Genomic DNA, 7,500 nt, shown 5'->3' on the forward strand with positions numbered 1-7,500 from the left:
AAAAAGACAGATGCATTGAACATCCAAAGTAGGATTAAAACGATGTATTATTATTTCATATTTGTTTTCAGTCTAAACAGCTGTCATTCTTGACCTTACCATAGGCTACCCTCCACTGTAACAGACAATGTGTAATGAATAATGAATGGATGATACATTCTACAGTCCTAGATATCTGTTTTCAAAGACCAAAATATGCAAGACATCTGTCATTCACATTCAATAACATATGATGCCACTGATTATTTACACACCAACTGTGATCTTAAACTGCACTAGATACCCTTAGGACTCTCATTTATACCCAGGAAGGCCAACATTTTCTATCAGTTTGCTTACTGCCTTAGAAATAACATATCCATACTGGAGCACTATAAGACAAAATCCTGCAGACAATTCAGTTCATAACGTCTTCTTAACAAATAACAGAGACCGTGAGAGTGAGCAGAGGATCCAATGTGCTACTGACACCTTTGGAAAACCTTTTAATTCATCTTAACTGTCTGTGTGAAATATCTTCAAAGAACCGCATGACTGGAATGTAGAAAGCAAGAGTTTAGTCTTCAACACACATACTCACTACTGGGAGAGTGAAGACATGTAGAGAAGCAAATACACGTATCTCAACACACACATATACTGAAGAAGGTGAACCCTTCTTATATCAAACTTCTAGCAAAAAAAATATTTACTACTGGTTCTAATATATAACTGAAAACTCACTACATCTGTCCCTATTACAAAAACTCCAACTAGAAAGACAACATTTTTGGTATAAAGTACAGTTGCACAAGTCCTACTTGCCTGTAACAGTAGATGTCTGAATTTCTCACTGTCTCAGTGGCATTTTAGGTTATCTGCCAAGGTAATCCAGTAATGGCCAGGTTTCAAAAGCTCAGACTCCCTTCACTCCCTCTTTCATCCTGTGACAGCTGACTGGCTTAACATATCCCGGGGAGTGAAGACTTCACCTATCACTGGAAAAGTGTTGAGGCTTCTCTCCCACAAAGGAGAGTAAAGCACCTAAAGCCAGAATCATCAAGCAAGAGTAAATCTGCAGTAAATCACAATACCATATAAAACAAATCCAACAGCAACCAAATCAAAGAGGATGAAACCCACTTCACCTATGCAAAATCTAAGGGATGGCAAGGTGGGTGCTGCCACTCAGTCAGTGAGGAATTTGAACATCTACTGTTATAGGTTTAGTAGGAATTAAGTAACTGTATTATGGTCATCATATCCAATGCCTCAGTTGCATTTTGAGTAGATTCCCAAAACTTATCCTACTTGGGAAGTGGAAGAATAAGCATCTAGGAGCCCCTGGAGAACGATCCTAACAGAACCTGCTCTGGACCTTGAAAAGGAATGCAGTTTGCAGTGCTTTGTGAAGGTAATGCTTCTACAGTCCACACCATTCCAAAATGCCATCAAAGAAGATAAGGCCCTAGTCAAGTGAGCCTTAACCTTTCCTGGAAGGGATTTACCAAGGTGGGAGTAACAGAAACAACAGCAGAAAACAATCATTGTGTAATAATTTTCTTAGACAGAGCATGACCTTTCTTAGCCATACAGGAGACAAGCATTCCTAAAGGTCTGTCAAGGTAGTACTAAAGCTGCATGTGTACATCCAACATGCATAGAGTCTTTTCTCCCTTGTTTTTTGGATCAAGATAGAACACTGTGAGATTGATGGCTTCATTCAAGGTAAATTCAGAAAGAACTTTAGGCATTAATGATGGATTACTGTGTAACACAACCACGCATTTGTGAAAAATCAGATAGGGTTGGCTGATCATGAGAGTTTGCAGCTCCAAGACTTGCCATGCAGATAGACAGATAGATGTCACAGCAATGAGTAAAAGTAATACACTGTAATCTGCCTGACAGGAAGGTTCAAAAGGAGGTATGATCAATTTTTCAAGAACAAAGTTGAGATCCCAGGGAGGAGAAATTTATTTTTGTGAGGGGATCATGTGCAAAATTCCTTTCATAAACTGCATCCTCACAAAAAGAGAAAAAAGAGGGGGATCCATGGGCAGAACACTGAAATGGTCGCAATACGCATTTTGATAGACTCATAAGACAAACCTTCCCTAAGCAACTCACACAAATATTTTAAAACCAGAGGGATCAAAACCCTTTTTGTGACCTCTGTTATTGGCTAGGATCACCTACAAAATCTCTTTAGTTTGTAAACATAAGATTTTCTAGCCGCAAATGTTCTGTACTGCTGCACATCCTCATTCAACAAGTGTTTAAAAGATACCAAAATAGAATCATTCTGGCTGCCAGTTGCAATTGCTCTAAGTTGCCCCTAGGTTGCCCCTGATGCTGTGTGAGCAGGTCTAATCTATGAGGAAGTCTGTGGTAATTGCCCTTGGCCAATGCCATTAAAAAGGAAAACCAACTTTGCCTGTTCCAAAAAGGTTACCACAATGATCTTTGGTAATTCTTTCTGAACCTTTGGAATGGGTGGAAATGTATATTCCCTACCATGGGAATGATATAGTGTCTGTCTTCCAAGCATAGCCACAAAGATGTCAAACAGAATTTGCTCAGTTTTCTGTTTTGAAATTAGGTGAGCAGAACTACTTGAGGTGGTCCCACATCTGGATCAAGTCCTGGAAGACCTCGACATGGAGCTTCCACTTGTAAGGATCTGCTTAGTCTGTCTGCTTTGCTCTGATTGAATGTATGAGGCCTAAAGAGTCAGTGAATGCTGTACAGCCAGCTCACAGGCCATCACTGCCAATCAATGAAGAGGGTATGGTCTTGTGCCTTTGTTCAGGTATCACTTCACAGTAGTGTTATCTCTGACAACTAGAAGAAGATCCAGAGACTATAAGTAGTGAAGAACTTTTAAGGTATAAATCACAGTCAACATTTATTTTAGGTTTGTGTGCTTTGGCATGTCCTGAGGACTCCACAAGCCTGGGGTTTGAAGAGAAAAAGGTAATGTTGGATTTAGAGACAGTTGATCCCGCCATCACTGCAGTTTGTGTTTTACAAATCTCAGTACTGGTACCTGGAAACTCAAGGGATGAAGGTGCTGGGTACCACAATTCTTCAAGTACCACTAAATTTTTATCATGCTTAATCTGGCTAGTGGTATCATTAGGATTACTGATGCTACAAGGCTTAAAATTTTGAGGAACTCTCTTGCTGAGGCATCGTCTGGAAGAGAGAATAAGAAAATGCACTGATAAGTCAGAACTTTGTCTTTTGCAAGAAGGCCATCTTTTTTACTATGTCTATCCAACACCACAGGAAAATAATTCATACACAGGGTGTGAGGAAGGGGTTTTGAAGGTTCAGTTTTAAGTCCGGTTAGTAAAAGAGGGATGTGACCTTTTCTAAGGACTCTAAGCACATGGAAACAGAAGATGTACAAATCACCAAATTGTCTAAACAATGAAAATGTAGATGCTTTGGATTCTGCAACAGGCAACCACTGGGGTCAGAAACTTTGTAAACACTCAAGGTGCAGCAGATAGCCTATAAGGTAATGCCAAAAACTGATACTGTAAGACACAGCAAGTCTCATAAATGTCCTGAATCTGGGAGCAATAGCAATATGATAATAAGCATTCTTGAGATCTACATTTTGGAGATGAAGTTAGAGTAGAGAGAATCTCCAGTGTTATTGCTAAATTTAGAAATCTGTAATAATGATTTTTTTGAAGACCAGAGTAGTTGAGTGTTGGAATAAGGCTGGAGCATTAATTGAGGAGTAGGGGTTTTGTCAGGTTGGTGTACAAGTCTGTATGCAGTAGAGAGTGGAGGGCAGGTTAAATAATGTGGTAGTTCTAGCCAGTTCAGTTGTTGTAAGGCAGAACAGTGGTGCAACCTATAAGGGGAGCTTGTTGCAAATCTTGCTATTTTACTGTAGCAGGATTTTAGCTTGGCTAGATCGGTTTTCTTTAGATTAGTGAAGATGGGAGAAGTGTATAAAAAGGGTGGAGAGAAGATGCATTCCAGCAATAGTCTTGTGATGCCCATGAGGAAGGGTTCGAGTCTGTATAATGAGTCAAGTTTTATATGTGTTTTCTATGGCATGAGATAGGTATTCTAAATGATAATAACCTGAAATTCGACAAACAGTTTTGTTTGGGATACAGCTGTACTTATGGTGTTGTTGGAGGGATAGATTTGGAATGGTGTTGGTGGATCTCATTCTTTACTGAGGTGAAAGAGCATCAGATTAGTTTTGTTTGGGTTCAGTACCAATTGTGAGTCAGATAACCCGGATTCAACAGCTAAGAAGGACTGTTGTGTTGTAGTTTTTAGTTTTAAGAAAAGTGCCATGCAGATAGGAATAGAGTCATCAGCGTATTGAATGATAGAGGTTAGAGGAGTAGATGAGTGGAGTCTGCTGGTAAAGATACTAGAGTAGAGGACCTAGAATTGACCCTTGCAGTACTCCCATTTGACAGGTAATAGGGATGAGAGGTCTTGCTGCCATTTGACAGCTTGTGGTCAGTCGGTTAGGTAACTATGGAACCATGCAAGAGAAGACTGGCTAAGTTTGAGTGAAGAAAGTTCAGTAAGACATTTCTGATGAGAGACACTGTCAAAGGGTTTGGAAAGATCAAAGAATACTGAAGATACAGGTTTCCTTTCATTTCTGTAGTGGTTGATGGTATTAGTGAAACTTAAGAGGGCAGTTGTGATACTGTGGGGGTGGACAAAAACCATGCTGTGTGTTGATAAGGAGGTGATTAGACAATAGGTAGTTTAAAAGTTGCATGCGGATACATTTTTCTAATATTCGGGATAGGGGGATAAGATAGCTATGGGTCTGCAATTAGAGAACTCAGTGGAGTTGCCACCTTTATGTTGAAGTATAATATTAAATTTTCCAGATTAAGGGACTGTAGTCTTCAGAGACAGAGCAATTAATCAGAATGGAGATGGGGAAGGCGATGGTATCTGCTGCAAGCTTTAAGAATTCTGTAAGTAGGTTACTGGCAGCAAATGTAGTGGGTATAAGTTTAGAGAGCAACTTTTTTATGGTACAGGTTTGTACTGGTTTAAAGGTGAAGGTATCATTTGAGTCACAGGGTATAGTTGGGATAGTGGGAGATATAACAGGATGGGATTTGGTACGTGAGTGTATAGAATTAGTGAAGAATGAGTTGAATAGTGCAGCTATGCTTTCGTTATTGTTAGAGGTTGAAGGGGTAGATGTGGATGGCTGACCGGGTTGCAAGAGTTTTTTTTTTTTTTTTTTTTTGACAATGGACAAAAATATTTTGGGATTGTTGTAGTGCCAGTGTTGTACTTCAGTATAGTATGTTGTTTGACTTGGGACTTGGCCTTATTTTGAAGTTGTCTACAGTGTTCAAGGTTAGCTTGATTTCTGATGGCACGCCAATGTGCCCAGGCTTTGTCTCTTTGATTGAACAGGGTTTAGTGGCCTTTGATAACCAAGGTGTATAGTTAGTTTTTATTCTAGTAGTTCTGCAGGGTGTTAGCCTATTCAGTATGTCCAGGAAGGTGGTATTAAAATAGTGTACAGCAGAATCAAGGGGAAGAGATTTGAGAGAGGTCCAACTGCAGAGTTGTATGACTGAATTGAATATTCGAATATTAAAGTTCTTTTTGTTGCTTTGTCTAGTCTTGTTGTCATTTGTATAACCTGTTTAAAGCCATGTAGGTTAATGAAATTTGCGGAATTACCAGAGTTGTAAGAGTACCAGTCAGTGTTGAAGTCGCCCATTATGATGGTTTCTTGTGAGAATGTTATAGATATCCAGTGAAAAAAGTCCTCGACTATGTTAGGGTTATTGCCAGGAGGAATATAAGTAACAATTATAATTAGATGTTTATGGTGGTTGATTTCAAATTTGGTAATTAATAGCTCAATCTTGCTAAATTCAGGGGTGATTGGCTCACTAAGATCTAATTTTAAATTTTGTTTGTACGTTATAGCTATTCTACCTTTATGTTTACTCTTCCTATCACATCTAGGTATGTTATATTCTTGAGGGATAATTTCATTGTTACTAATACTAGGTTTCAGCCATGTTTCTATAAGTACGGCGATGTATGAGGAGTATTGAGATAGGCAGGAGTGAAGAATGTGTACCTTATTGACTATGCTCCTAAGATTCATGTTGAGTAACAGGAGGTTAGAGCCTTTAGGGGAAGGTAGAATTATCATATAGGGGAGTGGAGTTGGGGGTTAGAGTGGATTGTTGTTGAACATGAGTGAGACCTGGAAGAGGGTGAATATCTCTGCTTAACTTTAGTTGTGAAGTAAAGTAGAAGAGAGATTCTGAAAGCTTACTAGTTTGGTATACTTAAGGGGTTGAAATGTTGGTAGAAGTTGAATATACTTATATGGAAAGTAACTTATATGAGTTGTATTATAGATGTTTGAAGTAATATTGAAGTTGATGGGTAGAGACTGGTGAACCTGGGGGTTAGTAGTGGTGTGATGGGAATAAGTGTTGTTTAGTTGGATTTAATAGGATGTTAGGTGGTTGGCAAGTAAAAGGAGAGTGAAGATGATAGTGTGAAATGATAACAGTTATATGTGTTTGGTTCAGATAGTCGTAGGCATTTTACGGGAGAAGAAAGAGGTGATATGGGATAGAGAGAAGGTGTGATGATAGATATAGGAAAGTTGTATGTGCTATGTGTTTTAAACATAAATACTGAAAGGCAATAATGCAGCTAATAATAACTGGGCTTACCTGAGGAGTAAGCTAGAAAATCAACACTGGATCCTGTGAAGCGTCAGAGAATTTTCTTCTTTAGTTGGCCGAAAAAGACTGAACACTCACTTTCTGTGACAGCTGAAGGCTTCCCTCTCAGGATATGCTCAGCCAATCAGCTGCACAGGAAGACAGAGGGAGGAGAGTCTGAGCTTTTGAAAGCTGATCGGTACTGGATTACCCTGGCAGATAACCCAAAATGTCACTGAGGCAATGGGAATGATGAACACCTTTTTTTACCCCTCACTGCCTCCTGTCAGGCTATTAGCCCTCCTTTAACCTAACAAGCCTATTTAATCCACACTGTTGAGGGGCAGCCGAGGAAGCCCATTTTCCAGTCAGCAACCTGAGGGTTCTGCTTGGCCTATAATCCCCTCATGTATACCTACAGACACTGAATGACTGGACATGTAGTCGGCTTTAGTAAAGGCACATCATGCAGTTCCACAAGTAATGTAACCTCCAGGAGTTCCTGCCCAACTTGAAATAGAAGGCATTTCCATACAATACCTGGTCTCTACTGGGCTTCTCCAATGGACAGTGTACCTCAGGTATGCATGCCCATTCTTCATCCCTGACATAGATTACAAGACACTGCTTCAACATTCCTCTCTCACCCACAACTGTTCCTTCAGTGGGTGAGATACTAATCAAATTCAAGTCATCTTGAAGTTCTGACCTTTGAAAGATAAAATTAGGTGGTTCAAAAAGGATGGACATAAAAGAAGTGGCAGCTGCAGGTTGCTAGAGGCAACCATCTGGCAAACTAGAAAAAAGC

At 39.6% G+C, this 7,500-nt stretch overlaps 1 protein-coding gene across 1 annotated transcript in view; it reads right to left on the minus strand.

Moving 5' to 3' along the window:
- IFT88 (intraflagellar transport 88) overlaps positions 1-7,500 on the minus strand; it is a 1,839,004-nt gene that overhangs the window by 1,020,455 nt on the left and 811,049 nt on the right. The gene's annotated exons all lie outside the window — the stretch shown is intronic.

The sequence above is a fragment of the Protopterus annectens genome, chromosome 5.part1 (genome assembly GCF_019279795.1).
Source record: "Protopterus annectens isolate FY-2018-M chromosome 5.part1, PAN1.0, whole genome shotgun sequence".
NCBI lineage: Eukaryota > Metazoa > Chordata > Ceratodontiformes > Protopteridae > Protopterus > Protopterus annectens.